General features: G+C 53.1%; 1 protein-coding gene across 4 annotated transcripts in view; it reads right to left on the bottom strand.

The window, feature by feature from the left end:
* The window catches only part of MYL10 (myosin light chain 10), an 81,448-nt gene that overhangs the window by 28,498 nt on the left and 35,162 nt on the right, over positions 1-17,788 (bottom strand). For 3 of the 4 annotated variants that reach the window (XM_045075019.1, XM_045075018.1, XM_045075017.1), the window contains 2 exons: positions 13,213-15,266; positions 10,919-11,054 (listed from right to left, as the gene is read on the bottom strand). The gene's annotated coding sequence lies outside the window, so the exon portion shown is untranslated. Of the gene's footprint in view, positions 1-10,918; positions 12,875-13,212; positions 15,267-17,788 lie in introns of those variants that run through there. The other variant, XM_045075020.1, reaches the window with a different exon arrangement.

Raw genomic sequence — 17,788 nt, 5'->3', positions numbered from 1 at the left:
CTTTCTATGGCTGACTAATATCCCGTTGTCCACACCTGCCGTATTTTGTTTGCCCCTTCAGACACAGACAGACATTTGGGTTATTTCGCCCTTTTGACTACTGTGGAAAGTGCTGTGGCGGACATAGGTGTGCAGGGTTTTGAGTAGGCAAGATGTTTCCACGCCCCTCGGGGGCTTCTGAAGAGAAGAAATGAGCCGATGGCAAAGCGTTCAAAAGGAACCTGAGGCTGGGTGAGAAGATGGGGCAGGAAAGATCACAAAGGGTGGGGTGGTCTTGGCAGGCTTCCTGGAGGAGGCAGCTCAGCACTGGGGGTTTGAAGGGCAGATAGGAAGGGAAGAGACAGAGGGGCTGGGAGAAGCGTTCCTGGTGGGAGAAGCAGCCTGAACAGAAGCATGGCGGGGAGGCCACGGGGGACCCATCCTGGCACCTTGGCGCCTTCTGAAACAGCCATGGACCTGAAACTGTGGGAAGTGGGAGGTGGGAGATCCTCTCCGCTCTGTGGACCAGAGGCATCAGCACTTGGGACTTGTTAGAAATTGCACGTTCTTGGGCACGGCCCTGATCTGCTGAATCAGAAGTACTGGGGAATCAGCCACCCGTGTTTATGGAGCCTGGGGCGGTGGGGGGACAGGGGACAGGGGCACAGGATGGATGCGCTCTCAGCGTGAGAGTCATTGGCACTGCTGTAGATGCCCTGGGCTGAAGGCAGACACCCCGCCCCTCCTTCCCTTTCCCTGCAATGCGGGGAGGGAGCTGGAGGGGTGTGGCCAAAGGCAGGAGAGGCCAGTGCTTGGTGACAGTAGATATCACAGAGAAGGTGTTCACCAAAGCCACTCCCTTGTCTCCCGGGGCGCACGACTAAGTTTCCCAGTGTTCCTTGCCATTAGGTGCTGTCCTCTGGCCAACCCACGTGACAGGCGGTCATGCGCACACTTCAAATCACCCCTGTGCCATCCACTAGGCTCTTTCTCTTTCTGTGGGCTGAAGGTCAACACCCAGGCTGACCTTGGGGGCGTCCAGCGGAAGATAGCGGAGCCACCATGAACCCACGAAGGAGGTGTTGGGAGAATCCGGGAACGTGGGGCTTTTCAGGGTTTGAAAAACCCATTATTTCTGGCTTTCAACTTTACAGGTGTTATACGAAATGTACCCTGAAATGAAAGGTCTCCGAGGAGACAGACCTAATTCAGGGGTTAGAGGGTCGTCTTCACAAAAACTCCGATTAACAGCCCCAGGGGAGTTCAATAAGAAAACAAAAAAGAACTGTAGGAAACTTACAATGTGTTTGCTAGAATTTCAAAAATATAATGAAAGTTACTGATGAAAGTCGCGGGAGAAAGTAGGGGAGAACGAGAGAGAAATGAGGAAAGGAAAGATGAGATGGAGGGAAAGTCCATGGTTTAATACTGGGAATTCCAGAAGGAGAACATAGAATAGGGAGGGAATGAATTATCAAAGACCCCCCCCCCCCCCAGGAGAGGTTTCCAGAACAGAAAGGCCACAAGGCTTTAGCTCGGATGGGGCTGAGCGACCAGGACAGTGAATGATTCCAAACTGAAGACAAGGAGACACATCACAGTGACACCTCGGTAGGGACAACCCGTGGTCAACAGAGGGTCCTTAACATTTCTGATGGGCAGAGGCGGAAACGAATCTCATGCAGAAAAACTATGAACCAGCCATGGAACTCCTGTTCACAGCACCGTCTACCCTAAGACCATAATGCAGCAAGGAAATGATTTTTACCCTAAAATTCTAGACCCAGGCAAACCAGCAATCAAACCAGAGGACCAGATCGTTTTTTGTTTTTTTTTTTTACTGGGCATGCGAAGTCTCAGCTAGCTTGTCACTTCTCCACTCTTCCTGCCCGCCCACGCCTCCCACCAAGAGGGAAAAAAGCAAACCAAGAAAGAGGAAGAAATGGATTGTAGGGCAACAGTGGTTCCAGCCCTAGGGGACAATGAAGGTAAGTTCTAGAAGGACAGTGTCCCGGTCTGCAGAGGAGTGTACATAATCACAACAGCGGACGTGCTTTAGTCCTGGCCTTCATAACTAGCCTCGAGACAAAGCAGAGAAGACTTCATTCAGGTTGAAGAGTGCAAATATTTTCAACCACGAGGGCAGAAAGTGGAAACGGACACACGGGGGGCGGTAGGGAGGGGAGAGGGGGGAAGGGAACGGGCACAAATAGGGGAGGGGTCCACAGCCTTAAATAACTAGGAGGAGGGGGGGCTGAGGGGGGACAGACATAAGGTCTCAGATCTGGGAACAAGGAGTCATCTGATAGCTACAATTGATAAAGCAAGAAATCCCAGCATGGGAGACCCCTGCCATCCTTACTGGCCGCTGGGCATCTGGGCTCCTCTCCCGTGTTTGGGGAATCCTCCTCCCCCCCCCCCCAAGAAACGGGGAAAGGCCAAATCCCCTTTCCCAGCCTCCCTCACGGTCAGGGTCAGGTTCGGCCCCGGCTGGGCTCAGCCAGTTGGATGTGCTCGGTCGAACTGTGGTTCAAAAGCCATGGGATGGACAAGCAGATGCGTGGCAGGTTCTGTTCTGGGATGCCAGTTGTGGGGTGGTGGAGGGGAACCGCCCTCAGCTTCTAGAAGTGGCAGGGAGCACAGAGCAGGGCCCAGGGAGCTCCAGCCTCCTATTGATTTGATGGATCTCCCAATATGTTTCTAATAAGTGCTCTTTCTACTTAAATTACCCAGGATTTGTTTCTAGTGCCTACAACTCACCCTGCTGATAATACAAGTGGTTACGAGCTTGTACTCAGAGATGGGAAGGTAATCTCCAGGTGGAAGGAAGGACAAAGTAGTTGACTACAAAGTAGTCAGCAGTAATGGGGGGTGGGGGGGCGCCTGGGTGGGGGTGGGGGAGGGCCAGGGCTCCCCTGCTTTTCCTTTTCTAAGCGTTTCTCTGTGATGTTTTTCTTTAACCCATATGCATTCATTAATATGATTTTTATATATATGTACATAAATATATATATTTTTAATTTTACAGGTCAAGTTCTAGGTGCTGATAAGACTTAGGTTGCGACAGTGGGGGGAAGTGGCTGAGGGGTGCAGACAGGAAGCGCTGGCCGGGTGTAGCACAGGTGACTCACAGGCATGCAGGCGGTCAGCCTGGTGGCTCGAGAGAAAGCCTGAGGGGGGGGCAGGGAGGGGAGCTGATGTCTTCACTGCCTGCTGGGTGAAGGGGGTAGATAAACTGGGCCTCCAGGGGTCCTCAGAGCAGCTGCTGCTGCAGGCTGGGGAGACGGGGCTCTGAACTTGGTCCACTGCCCCAGCTCATTGCCCTGCCTATCTACTGGTCTATCTCATCTCACGTCACCCCAATTCTGACATAAGCAACACTCCCCTGGCCTCATAATGCCCCACTCTGGGATGTGCTTAGGTGGGAGCGAGTTTGCTGTTCAGACAGGTCAGCAGTGATGGAGGGAATGAATGGAGAAACTAAATACATCTCCCCAGAAGGAGAAGACTTGGCATGGGAGGAGGGAGAACAGGGCTGCCGGTGGCAAACAGCATATCCAAAGAAGAGAGGTAGACTGTCTGTGGTCGGGGACCCCCCTGTGGCTGAGCCATCGGCAGTGGGTGGATGCCAAAGGCGGTCGGACTTGGGTTCAGATAAGTCCACTTGGAGGAGTGAGTTCCCCGTCAAGAGAGGTATGTAAGCAAGCAGAGACCACATCTTCACCCAGGACTCCTGCATGGGATGAGCATCTCTCCCAGTGCCGAAACTCTACGAGAAGGACAAGCAGAAGAAGAGCAAGGGGAGGGAGGGAAGAGCGAAACGGGGCCCAAAGTAAGAGAGGAGATGGGACCACAGCAGCTCAAGATGGAAACATGCCTTTATTTGCAAGGAATGTGTTTCAGCGAATGAGAGACAGTGATGATGCTCAGACTGTCTCCTGAAATGAATACCATCTGCAAAAAAAAAAAAGTCCAAATTCAACAGGACCAAAACAAAAATTTTTTCCCACTAATGAACTAAGCCAAGTTTTGTGCCTGTCTTGATGGCATCTTTTCAGAAAGCAGCTCTTTATGGCCGAGAGCTGGGTCACCCTTCTGGCCGGATGAAGGAGAGGTTCCCCAACCGAGGCTCTTTGTAAAATGATGCTTATTGTGAAATACATTGTTCTGAATTTCAGGTTAATTACTCCCTTGCTTTTCCTTCAAGCCACCCACATTCCTATCCCTAAATGACACATTGTTTCCTCTGCTTGTCTGTGACCTTAAGATACATGGATGCGAACTGCATACATTCCTCTGCGACTTTCTTCTTTTGCTAAGTATCTTTTGGAGGTTCATTTGCATTGATGAGTGTAGCTGTATTTAATTTGTTTTTATTCTCAGTGGTATTATATCCAGTGAATATGGATATTTTTCGATTGACTTGGGGATTGAGAAGTTTTTCTGTTTAAATTTCCAAATGTAGACTGTCTTTATTGATTTACCATCGATTTCTAAATTAATTTCACTGTGGTCCTAAAATATGGTCTTCGGATACACATCCTTTGAAAGTTGCGGAGGCTAGCTTTATGAACGAACGTGATCATTTTTCATAAATGTTTCTGGCTCTTGGAAAAAACAAATTTTTTCCTGTTGCTGAGTACAATGTTCTCTGTATATCTGCTTGATCAAGTTTGTGAGATTTACTATTAAATCTTTTAAGTACTGTCTTATTTTTATCCACTTGATTTATAAGTTATTGTAATCAGTCCCATTCTAACATTGGACTTTCGCATTTCCTTTTATATCTGTCAATTCTTGCTTTAAACGTTTTGGCCTGAGTGATTAATTTATAAAAGAAGCAAATTGTCTATCTTCCTGTTGAAGTAAATCTTTTTTATTTCTTCTTTGCCCTCTTAATCTCTGGTAATGCTTTTGGCCTGAATTGAAGCCTTTTTTCCCCCTGACATTAATACAGCTATCCCATTTTTCTTTTTTTCATTTTCCTAGAACATATCATTCTATCCTTTGATTTTCAATCTTTCCGTGTCCTTATGTTTTTTTTTTTTTTCTGTATCCCTTATAAATAGCATATGGTTGGATTCTATTTTAATGTTCTTTGACACTCTTTGTTTTGTAACTAGAGAGTTTAAGTTCATTTACGTTTTAGGGATTGGTGATCAATTTGAAAGGTTTTTTGTTTTTTGGGTTTTTTTGGGGGGGGGGGTTTATTTGGGGCACCTGGGTGGCTCAGTCATTAGGTGTCTGCCTTCAGCTGAAGTCATGATCCCAGGGTCCTGGCATCGAGCCCCGCATCAGGCTCCTGGCTCTACACGAAGCCTGTTTCTCTCTCCCTGACTCTCCCTGCTTGTGTTTCCTCACTGGCTGTTTCTCTGTCAAATAAATAAAATATTTTTTAAATTTATTTATTTATTTGTGTATTTATTTGAGAGAGAGAGAGCGCATGAGCAGGGTGGGGGGGGCAGAAGGGAAAGGAGAAGCAGACTCCCCACTGAGCAGGGAGCCAAAGGCAGACACTTAACCGACTGAGCCACCCAGGTGCCCAGAAGGTTCTATTTTTTTATTTTTAAAAAGATGAAGTGAGGGATGCCTGGGTGGTGTAGTCAGCTGCATGACCGACTCTTGTTTTCGGCTCAGGCTGTGATCTCAGGGTCGTGAGACTGAGCCCCACGTGGATCTCCGGGCTCGGCGCAGAGTCTGCTTAAGATGCTCTCCTCCTTCTCTCTCGCCAAATAAAACAATTTCATCCTTTTTAAAAAAAAAATTAATTAAGTCCAGAGTGTTAAGTGGCTTGCCTGGGGTTCCCCAGCTGGCAGGTGGCAGACTTGAGACTCAAACCCAAGCAATCAGTCCCAGGGCTGGAGCTTGTGCTACCCTGCATGGCCCCCCGCGGTCTCCAGTCCCCCGGGATCTAAGGACAAGAGCTGAAACAAGCAAGCAAACACAGCCTTGCTCAACCTTTGCAGGGAACAGGTGCGCTGGGCAAATAAAGTTTTCCACCACGGTGCAAATATCCATGGATGGCAGGGACAGCACCATGAGCATGGGTTACAGATCCATTTCAGCGAGCTGAATTCATAAATATGGCATCCACAAATAAGAAGCCTGACAGAATCTTCTTTTATTCTCTGCCACAAAATGACTCAATCATTATTTGCCTGGTTCTTTAAGTGCCTATCGGGGAGTGACTGTGCTTGAACAAAACGGTGTCCGTCTCTGTGTTTCAGGATCTTCATCTAGAAGATAGAATAATACGAGTTCAAAGAACCACATGGGACCATGGACAAGTGCTCTGCAAACAAGGAAGGGGCTGCTGCTTCTTGCATCCTTGTAACGGTCCTGAGCCCACAGGGCAGGGACAGCGTGGTTCCATGCACCATTTCCAGTTACTCCCACAGAACAGAAGTTTGTGTCACCAGTCAACATCCTGGGGACTGTCTGACCCTGTTCCACTTCTCTCGTTGGTCATTTCTTAAACTCCGACTGAACATTGATGATGAGTCCAACACAGAGCGGATGCCTGGCGGCAGGAGGGTCAAGAGCTGAGCTAAAGAGACAATCCAGGACATGGTACAGGGTACCAGGCTCATTTCACAGAGCACACAGACCTCTTGGCCAGAGGCTACTGGGGGGCCCGGAGAGGAGCCCCCGGCTGGAGGTAGCCACTGGCATTTCAGTCTTACTTCTGACACCTCCCACCACGTGACCTCCAGTAAGACACTTGCTCCTCTGAACCCACTTCCAGAGGGATGAGACAAGACGACACGCGCCAGATCTCACGGGCCATCCCCCTCTGCATTATCTGGTCTTCCCATCAGCTTTTGCGACAACTGGCCTCTCTCTGCCTAGAAGCACGTTCTCTGCTTGTCCCCCGGGACCCTGTACCCTCCTCAGCAGCTCCCGAGGGGGCAGCATAGACAGGCTCTTCCTGGGCACCTCGGTGTTGTGTGGGGTGGACAGCCTATTCTTTGAGCTCCTCCTGGGTAACTGGGGTGGACAGGTGACTCCCTTCGTTTCTGTGGCCAAGTCTTAACCTTTGCACAATCTTTGGAGGTCTGGATCTGACATTGGATTGGAATTCCTGTGCAGAGCAAGAATTCACTTGGGCCAGCCCCTTAAAACGGGTCTCTTTGGTAGTGACTGGATAGGAAATGTCCTGGGGCTGCCCAGGAATTCCAGAACATTCCATACGGTGACATTGGGTAGGGGGTTGTTGCCCTGCCTTTTGAAGAGAGTCCCAGAGTCCTGCCTCACACCCATTTCACAGCTGAGGAGACTGAGGCATGCCAAGTATAACTTGCCCAACATCCCATGGTATGAATCCACCACAGAACTGGGTCTAGGCGGTCTGGCTCCAGAGCCCGCCCCGGTTATCCAAGGTAATCAACCACAAAACTCTCTTCAGCCTGTCCCTCCTGCATCCAAATCTTCAGGAACTCAGCTCCCGCCTTGCCCATTCCAGTCCCAAAGGCCTCAGAGCACCCTCTGAATGTCCGGGGGAAGGTGCTGGAGACCGAGAAGAAATTGCATTGGTCTCTGGGGCCCTGGGCGGCTCAGTCAAGCCAGTGGCTGCCTTTGGCTCAGGTCATGATCCCAGGCTCCCCCGACAGAGCCCCACATCCAGCTCCCTGCTCTGCGGAGGGTCTGCTTCTCCCTCTGCTCCTGCCCCCACTTGTGCACGCACACGCTCTTTTGAAAAATAAATTAAAATTTAAATTTAAAAAAAAATTACATTTGTCTGAAGCAGCCCTAGAGACTGTTTGGGAAAGGGGAGGGTTCAGACCCGCCCCCACCCCCAGCCCTGGCCTTGACAGAGCCCTCTATTGGGTTCGTGTGCTTTCCTGCTAAGATTCCCTTTGAAACAAGGGTTGCTGAGGCAGGAAACGAACAAACCAAAAGTTTTGAAAACCAAAGGGCTCAAATTCACTGGTTTTGAAACTTGAATGTGCTGAGAATCTTCAGGTCTGCGTTAACTTTCATATGCACAGGACTTGGGTACAGGCTACATAGGAGGCCCCGGAGATGGTGGGGGGCTAGTCGCAGACTCAAGTGGGGAGAACAGTTTCTTTCTTAATAGACTTTGTGGCTGGTGGCCCCTGGATTCTGAGGGGCTCCCCATCCTGGCCCTGCCTGCAAACACCCCATCTGAGCCCATCATCCCCCCACACTTGGGCCTAGGAGCCCTGGGGCAGACACTATCCCCTAGGAGCTCACCGTTGCCCGCTTTGACCAGCCCGGCTCTGAGCTCTCTGCAAATACTCCTCATTAGGGACCAGAAAGCTTAGGGGTGGGGGGCGGCGGGCGGGGGGGAGGCCCCACCAGTTCCCCGGGGCCTAGCAGGGGCCGAGAGAGTCTGTAACGGCAGCCAGCCCCAACTGCCTTCCAGCAATCCATCATTATCCCTTCCCTGGCCCGGTAATTCCATTGTTAATTAAAATCCTACAGCCTTTAATAACACGGCTCATAATTGCTGTTTTTACCAGTGCTGGATTGGCTGTGCGGGCTTTGGGGGAACCTGGGGCTGGGTTTCCCGGGCTTTGCCTTGATGAAGCCCATGGCTCTATATTTACCCACTTGCCCTCAGCCACGAGCCCCGCAGTGGGCTTCACAGTGGGGCGAAGGGGCCCAGCGTCCCCCAGCCTGGGGGCCACCCCCCGCACCCCCGCGACATCTCCAAGGAAGGAGGCAGGCTCTCCACCATTCCCAGAGGTGCAACCCTCGGCAACACAGGTTGGATGAACGAAGGAGGTCTGGCTTCTGCATACACCACTGGCTGGTGGAGGCCTCCCGCTGCTCTTGTCTGCAGGGGGCCACGCTCTTTTATACCCACATTTCCCCCGATGCTCCCCAGCGCCCGAGCCGCCCACTGTGCAAGTGAGGAAGCTGGAGATCAGAGTGGGTGGAGGAGCTCCCAAGGCTACACAGCAGGCAGACAGCAGAGCCAGCACGAGAGCTCCCCACCACCCAGGCCAGATCCCTTCCTGAGGCAACCCTGTGCCCGTGAGGGCTGAGTGTGGGTCTCTGAAGGCCCAGCCCCCGCCCTGAGGTCTGGCCATGAGGCCAGCTCTCCCTCTGGCCCCCACTGCTGTCCTTCCCTTCCAGGTACTAATCCCAGGAGCATCCCGTCAATCGTCCTGCACCCAAGTCTCCATCCAGAGCCTGCCTTCTGGGGACCTGACCTTCTACAGCCGCCCTGTCCTTTGGGATTCCGGCTCCTGCTCTCTTCACTGCCCATCCCCGTCCACCCCAGAGACCCCAGATCCCCCCCACACCACTGCCCACACCCAAGCTCCTTAACCAGCCCATGCGTCTGGTTCTCTGCTCCTTCGGAATGGACAATACAGTCCACTCCGGCTAAAAATAACCGCAGGTACCCCCAGCTGAACTCGAGAGGCCAAGGACCCCTTCAGTGTCCTTTTCACCTCTGAGGCTGGCTGTGTCAAGCTCATTTTTAGGGCTTGGCTCATAGCTGCCTGGGCCAGCCTCCTAAAAGACTCCCCACCCCCACCCTCACTGCAGGCTTTGTGAGAACATCAGTCCCCGAAGTCCCTGGGCCTCGGTGATGCCTCACAGGGAGAATCATGGTCAGAGAAGCCATTCACGCCATCACTCACTCACTCAACAAATGTGCTTTGAGTACCCCTCTGTGCCAGGCACTGTGTTGGGTGCCGGGGCCACCTCGATGAAGAAGATTCACCAAGTCCCTATCCTCATGGAATGAAAATGCTATGGGGGGAGGCACAAAATAGGCAAGATACAGAAGGAAAATAAATGTAATAAATATGCAATAGATATGTAAAGATACAGAAGTAAAATAAATATGTAATAGGTTAGAGGGCGGTAGGTGCTTAGGCGGGGAAAAGGACACGAGGTGTCTGGGGTGCGGCGGGGGGGGGGGGGACGTTGAGGCAGGATGATGGCCAGGGAAGGGCTCCCCTCCTCCCCGGGAAGGTGACAATGACAAACACGTGCAGGTCCCAGCGGCGAACACTAGGGCGGGGAGAGAGCCCTTGTCCTGGGCTCCTGGACCCCACCGGCCCCGGGAGGTAGCCAAATCCGTAAGAAAGATTCGGTGGGAGTCAGAAAGGCGCATTCTGCCCGGGGCTGGTAGGCAGCCGGGATGAGGTTACGCAGTACTGGACAGTGGTTACAAATTCACGAGGGCGAACGCGGCACACGTGGGGCAGCAGGCAAGATCCCGTTCCAAGATCCCGAAGTCAGGCGGACGCGATCGCCCGCTTCTTCCTCCACGAGGAAGGTAAAATTCAAGAAGTACATTGCCCAAGTGGCGCAGTGGGGGTTCAGACCTGCATCTTACCCACTCCCAAGGGGCATCTTCTGTCCAAGAGACAGCCCTCCCCTTCCCTACTCCCCTCCCCCGGGGGTGGGGGGTGGGGGGGGGATGCACCCGGCCCAGGGCTCCGCCAGGGGCCCGGCAAATCCACCTGCCTTGCTTGGTGCCAATGCGCGAAGGATCCGAAGACCCAAGGAGAGTTTTGCTCAGAGTTATGGCCAGAAGGGGAGGCCCATCAATGGCCAGCAGGGTCCCTGGTCCCTCCCCACTTGGTGTCTGTCTCATCGAGCCCCCCCCCCCCATACTGAGGCCACCGCAGGTGCCCGCAGGTGCCCGCAGGGGGCAGTGTGGAGCAGAGACGAGCAGGGGCTCTGGAATGAGGCTGATCTGGGAAAACCCTTAATACTGTGCCCTCTTGGGCAAGTTACCAAGTCTCTCTGAGCCCCACTGGATTAGTGTTTAATGGCTGCTGTAACAAATTACTACAATTGTGGTGGCTTCAAACAACACATATCTATTATCTTACAGTTCGGGAATCAAGAGATCGGACACGGGTCTCACTGCACTAAACTCAAGGAGTCAGTCAGCACGGCTGTGTTTCCCCTCCAGAGGCTGTAGGGGAGAGTCTGGTCCACGTCCACTTACCTCTTCCTCCGTCTGTGACTTCCGCCTCCCTCCGTGACCCTCCTCCATCTCCAAAGCCAGCTGGTAGCATCTTCCAATCAGTACCTCCGACCTCCTCTTCTTGCCTTAAAGGGCCCTGTGACGACATTGGGTCCACCTGGAAAATGTCAGGTAATTCTTATCTTAACATCAGCTGATCTGTGACCTTAATTTCCTCCATGATCTCGAGTCTTTCTTGCCACGTTTGGTAACTTAGTCACCCGATCCAGGGCTCTGCAAGTAGACAGCTTTGGGGAAGGGGTGCGGTTTGGGGTTAGAAGGGGCAGTCTTCTGCCCTCTTTACTGAGTGGTGATGGCTTGGAATAAAAAGAACCCCAAACATGTAGCTATCATAGACAGATGCTTCGTAAATGGTCCCGGTGAGTGTTTTTTACGCTAATTGATTTAATAAAATACACATGTAAAAATGTAACCCTCACCAAGGGATCAAAAGACTTCCAGGAGCCAGGGGCAGGTCCTTCCTGCGGGCTCCCAGGCCTGACAATGAGGGGATCCCTCCAGGAAGTGCTCCCTCCAGCCCAAGACTTGGACCCTGGCTATTAGGGTATCCCCTGGGGAGGTGGGCTGGCCTGAGCTCTGTGCCGGGATTTAATTAATTCTGACATAGCCACACCTCCAAAGCCAGACTCCAGAGCTGTACTGTGGATAACCAGGTACTGTAATGACCCACCCCAGACCTGGTATTTCCTCCCAAACGGCCCCCAGGGGCAACTAGCTAGCTCCTGGGTCTGGAAGTGTTAGTACTTGGGGTCCACAGAGTTTTCTGACTCTTCCTCAGGTATTTCAAAAAACCTTGGTCCAGGTGAATTTGCTACTTGAGTTCTTAGGCATTTAAGTGAAAATCAAGGCATTGATCCCAGAGTCTCATGTTACCAGCTCGTCTTACAAAAAGATATGCAAAGTCCTTGGATCTTTCAGCTCTTTTTCTTGTGAGACAGGAAGTCAAGTTTCTCTTGTAAGACAAGCTCCAAGCCTCCAAAGGTCTGGCTTCAAATAAGAACAGGTCAGGATGCTCAAGCCTTCAGTATGAGGGCAAGCTTTCACTCTTATTTACCATGGACAGTTGTATACTCTGTCCACTGCACAAATACAGCCAGCTGAGGTATCAGGGGAGTGAGCATGGGGCCTGAGAACCAGCCCCCACTGCACTTACCAAGGGCATGTATTTCCCCCAGGGTTGTGTCCTCCCAAAGGGGAGGCATGAAGGCATAGTACCTGCTCAAACTCCACTTCTCAAGCTAGATGTCCATCATAGTATGTGGTCCCTCTGCACATGACCGGAATGCTGCTCAGGTCAAAGGTGACATACCGCACAAGTTGGCAAGTGTACTGTGTACTGTCTAGTTCCCATTCAAAGAGATAAGTGCACGGATCAAAGCTTGGCTGTCATGGCAATGTCAAAGTTTGATGCCAGTGTCTAGACTTGCTCTATTTTTGTGCTCATCTTGTACTGACCAGTTAGCTGTTCGCACAGCCCTGCTCCCTCCCACCGCGGGCCCCCCAGGGACACTCTGGGGCCTCCTGGCCACACATTTTGGGTGATGGCCGGAAACCAAGGGCAGGGGTGAGGTATAAACCTGACTCCAGGTGAGGGAAGGCTGTCCAGAGCACAGGCCCTGGCTTGTGGATCTGCATACACTCTCAGTGGAGGCTTCTTAGGTGGTGTGGGGGCTCATTTCAGAGAAGGATCTTCTGACGTGGCCTTGGAAGTCACTCATTCATGTCCAGTACATTCTATTACAGGGCCAGCCTGTATTCAGAGGAGAGGGTTGTAGGAGGGCTTGAACACCAGGATGGGGGCGTGCTGTGGGGGCCGTCTTTGAAGACTAGCTACCATAGGGGGGTTTCCGATGACGGGGCAGCGTGGAAGAACCAGGCCAAAGGCAGAAAAGCCCAACGGTTCCCTATGGTTCAGGGCTGAGCTGCACTTTCTCGGAAATGTTATCCTTGATTGATTTCACAACTGGGCTCTGTTGCCTGCCCCAGTTAGGACAGAGCGCCCGCCCTGCCCTCAGGGTGCCTAGAGTCACCAACTCGGGGCGGGGGGGGGGGGGGGAGTATGTTTTTTCCTACAGGAAATTGTCCTTCCAGGTAGAGAAACAGTGTGAGATCTTCCTGGCCTCACTACTCGGTCCGATCACTGATTAAATATCTACAATGTATTAACTACAGCCCACTCCGTGGTCCAACTAGTTGAGAAATGCCCTGGAATTTTTTTTTTCCCTCAAGCACAGTCTCAAAATTATTTAACTCACTTGTGGATTTTCAGCCAGAACCAGGACGTACACAGCTCTACATTCATCTGCTGCGTGAGGCTGATCAAGCTTCTCCCCACTCTGAGTGTCCGTGTTCCCCGTGGACGAAGGGTAGCGAGAGGGAGACGAGGTTGACCAGATGACCGGACTCTAAGAGCCACCGTTGTGACCCATGGACTCCAGTGGTCTCTGTGGCCTTGGGCAGATCCCTACCCCTGCCAGGCTCTTCATCTCCCACCTGAAACATGGGAAATCGGACGAGATGACGCTATGGGTCTTTCCAGCACCATCTGCCCCACTTTAGCACATGCAAGAAGGCATCCATTGCCTTAGGATTGGGATTCAAGCCTGGATGCTCAGTATATTGCTCTTCCCAGATCCAAGGCCCACCCCTAGCATTTCAAACCATTGCAGACAGACGTGCGCAGTCGCGGAAAGTGATCTGCAGCCCATCCACTGGCCCCCGAGCTGCCGCTGAGCCATGAGCCCGGGCGGTAGCTTGGTATAAGTGGGAAAGAGATAAGAAGTCAGCCAGCCTGGGTGAAAATCCAGGCTCCTTCTTGAGGATGGCACTGACCTTGAGAAAGCCCTTAACCTGGATGAGCCTCAGTTTCCCTGCCTGTAAAATGAGGGCAAGAGGGCACACCGCCCAGCAGAGGCCCCAGGACTCAAGAGCGTATCCAAATAAGCCGGTTGTAGTGTCTGTTATAATTCAAACCGCACGCTGGAAAGCAACGTCTGTTTCGAAGGCAGTGGCGCGGATTCTTGTCACCCGAGCGGAGCCTTCCCTGAGATAATTTAGGAGGTCTGGGCTCCGGAGCGCTCCCGGGCCAAGCTGCCACCTCCCCTGTCGGCCCCAGGATAGATAGGCCCCGCAGCCCCGCTGGAAGGGCCATCCGCGCCCCCGCCACCTGAAGATGTCCTGGGCTGTCGCGCTTTCTGGCAGGCCATGCTAAAAAAAAATGACTCCGAAGAAAAGTAAGCAGACACTCCAGGCCATAAATATTTCAGAGCCGTATGAACGTCCTCTCCTCAGCACCGACTTGCCATATATATTATTTATAAAACCATAACTTGAGTTGAAAGGTAGTCGTCGGAAGAACAGAGAGAGTCTCACTCAGATTCACTTGGTGATTGGAAAAGCAATCTGGAAAGGGAGAAAATAGCGTTGGCCAGATGAGGTCCCAGGAGGTCCTCGGGTTCCCCCGGGCTCCAGCCCGGCCCGGAGGGAGCGTGGCCTGAGTGAGCGGAGGGCACATCCAGGGGAGGCCCCGGACCCTGGCAGACTGCTGGGTCCGCACAGCCCGGGGCCTCGCTGGCTTTTCAGGAAGTTTCCATGACATGACAAAAGTCGACGGGTAAGACATCTTTCATTGCCCCTTCGTATTAGGGAGCAGGGCTTGTCATGAGAGAACAGGCCAAGGAGGAAGGTGGCCACAGGAGGGTGGCCTCTTTCTTGAGGAAACAAGAAGAGCCCCGGACCTGCGGGGAGACCCACATTCCAGTTCTGTCCGGCCCATTCCTGGGGCCGCAGCCAGCAAGTCACGGGGCCCTCCTGGACTCAGTTTCCCCATCCATGAAATGGAGGAGCCAGGATTTCTGCCCCAGAACAGATGCTCGCGGGCCTCCTCCATCTCTCTCCAGAAATGACGTGAACTGACAATACGACCTATTCACAGATATAATTTTGAAAACTGATATAATGATGTCTTTACCTGTGATATCAAAGAGAAATGAAAGGAACGGGATATAACATCGAACCACATTTGGCGTTAAATGTTTCGGCATGTGTTCCCTGGAGGTCCAAGCGAAGGTTTGGAACTGGGGATGGCGACCCCTGCTTATCTACTCACCATGAATGTGACATGTCCAAACTCAGCCTAGCGCCGGGCCGCGACACCAGCCCCTCAAATACCTCGAGCAGCCCTGCGTCTGGGGAAAGACGTTTCTGGAACCGTGGATGCTCTTGGTAAGATCCCAAGACAGAACAAAAGACAGTCTCTCCTCACTGTCTGCTGGAGCTGCCCGCCTTGGAGATTCCATTTTTGTTAAGACTGTGCAAAAAAAAAAAAATGCTGTTTATTAATATGTAAAACAGAGTCTGGTTCTGGGTTTAGACCATTTAAATTTTTTTTTTAATTTTTTAATTTTGGGTTTTTTTTCTTGTTTTATTTTATTTTATTGCGGGGGGAGGGTTCAGTCCATTTTAAACAAGTTTTTCACCCACAGGAACATCTGGTGGGACATCGGCAGCTTGTGGGGGATGTGGGAACCGTTGTTCACAGAGCGGGGCTGCGGGGCCCACGAGACGTTAGAGAGTCCCGGGCATCCCTACCCGCCAAGTGCCAGTCCTCCCTCCCAGCACTGTGAACGCTGACAAGTGTCCCCCCACACACGTCTGAGACACCCCCAGGGAGCCCTCAGACAAGGTGCTCTCAAGGTCATTCTGCACTGCTTGGGCCATTGGATGTCACCCACGAATGGCTTGGTGACAAACAAGGCGAGACTGGCCCTCACGGTGGGCACCTCAGTTCCTGCCCCACTGTCGCACCGTGGTGACAGCAGCGACCAGACTTTCCAGACACACCCAACACTGCTTGAACGGAGCCTGGACCACAGTTTGCGGCAGAGATCCCCGCTCCTTCCCCTTCCCCAGTCCGCCTGCTCAGGAAGTTGGGGTGCCTCCTGCGCACAGAGGGAGCCCAGGGCCCCACCAAGCCACCCAAACAGCAGTGCCGTGAGCCCCCTCGGGACAGTGTGGGCTGTGAGGCCGTCTGCTGGGGCTGTGAACGCCCACACTGGCTGCCCCTCACCACACCCCAGCTGTTGGCCTCCAGCACCCCGACAGAGAAGATCTAGGTCTCTATGGGCCACTTTGCAGCTGCCTGGCCTGTGTCACAGGACAAAAGGGTCCCAAAGTTCTGAGTCTCGTGCCCAGCCCCAGGGCTCACAGCTGTATGAGGGGGTGGAGTCCCCCAGGAAGCCACAGAGGGACAGGGCAGAGCCATGGGCTACCACGGGTGGCCTGTGAAGGGCCTCGGGGCAGCCTTGCTGCCCTGAAAGCCTTGGTTTGCTCAGCTTTACAATGGGCGCAGAAGCTGTACCCACACCGTAAGCTCATTGGGAGGACCACTGAAATGCTTCATGCAGACAGCTCAAAGAACCCTTGGGATTTTCATTTTTAAGATTTTATTTATTTATTTGAGAGAGAGTGAGAGCAAGCAGGGGGAGCAGCAGAGGGAGGAGCAGACCCCCTGCTGAGCAAGGAGCCTGCTGCAGAGCTCAATCCCAAGACCCCAGGATCATGCCCTGAGCTGAAGGCAGATGCTTAATGACTGAGCCACTCCGGTGCCCCTCACCCTTGGGATTCTTATGTCCAGTGTTTCCTGGCCCTCCTCAGTCGGTTCCCTGCAGTAAGTCAATCTCCCTGACTCTCAAGCCTGCTAATCTAGGTCCTCCGTCCTCCTGACCTTGCCCAGAACCGGGAAGCACCCGGGAGCATCCCCTGGGAATCCCTGGCTTTCTCTGGTACTGATGGCCCCGCCATGATGCTTTCTCCAAGACCACCGACCTGCACAAGAGCCCCTTCCTCATGGCCAGAAAGTAGACCCTGCCTCCCAGGGCACCGCCATGCGATCCCCAGTCAAGGCTGGGGCAGGGGGCTCCCCATTCTGAGCCGTGACTCTCTGTCATGCAGGCTCCGGGCAGAGGGAGTCGTACTGCAAGATCCACAGCTCCTCTGGCCGGATGCCGACCCTAGGTCTTGCCTGCAGCCACCTCCCCACAGACCAGACCCCAGGCCAAGGACCTGGCTGGGCGCAGACGTCACCTTTACGCCCTGCTCGGACTGCCCACCCCACCCGACATCCCACGCACGCCGGCATGTTTTTCCGTGCCCACACTGGACGCCAATCTGGCACCCAGGACAGCATATCATGGTACTGGGCAATGGGAGGTGGGAAGGGCAAGGGGAGTGTCTATGGGCTGGGGACAGTCCGGAAGCTCTGCGGAGACAGCAGGACCTAAGCTGGGAAGGCCTGGGCCAGGATGGGGGGCCCTTATGCTCCTTTAGTTGATGGTCCCAGAAAACGTGTCTGGGAAACATGCTCAGGGGTAGCGAAGTTCTTCCCCAAATAGGCATTTCCTCCCCCAGGTCCCGGCAGGAGCCAATGCCACGTCAGCCTCCAGGAGCAGCAGTCCCCGGGCCCCACTCCTCGAGCCGGGACCCCATTTCTCGCAAAGTCTGCGCTCAGCAGCACCGGGGGCCTTGTCAGAGCAGCTGCTCGGCTCCGGCCCCGGCCTCTGCCACCCCCTCTGTACCCACCCAACCGACACATTAAAAAAAAAATAGAAATAAAAAACTGGACGAGTTAATTTGCTAAAATGGAACGGAGTGCAATAACTGATTATTACATTTTTCCCCAAAGGAAACTTGAGTTAATTTGGCTGGTGACTCACATGCTAGGCTGCCAGTTCCAACACACCACCCCAGACACAACTCCCCGCCGGGCCCAGCTGGCAGCCGCCCTCCCCGCTCGCTGCCGAGGGCCCCGGGGTCCCTCCTTGGAGAGGCGGG

Source organism: Mustela putorius, unplaced genomic scaffold (genome assembly GCF_011764305.1).
Source record: "Mustela putorius furo isolate JIRA1106 unplaced genomic scaffold, ASM1176430v1.1 tig00000139_pilon_pilon_pilon, whole genome shotgun sequence".
Taxonomy (NCBI): Eukaryota; Metazoa; Chordata; class Mammalia; order Carnivora; family Mustelidae; genus Mustela; species Mustela putorius.
The sequence above is the reverse complement of the archived record's forward strand: the minus strand, read 5'-3'. Positions and strand labels throughout refer to the sequence as shown.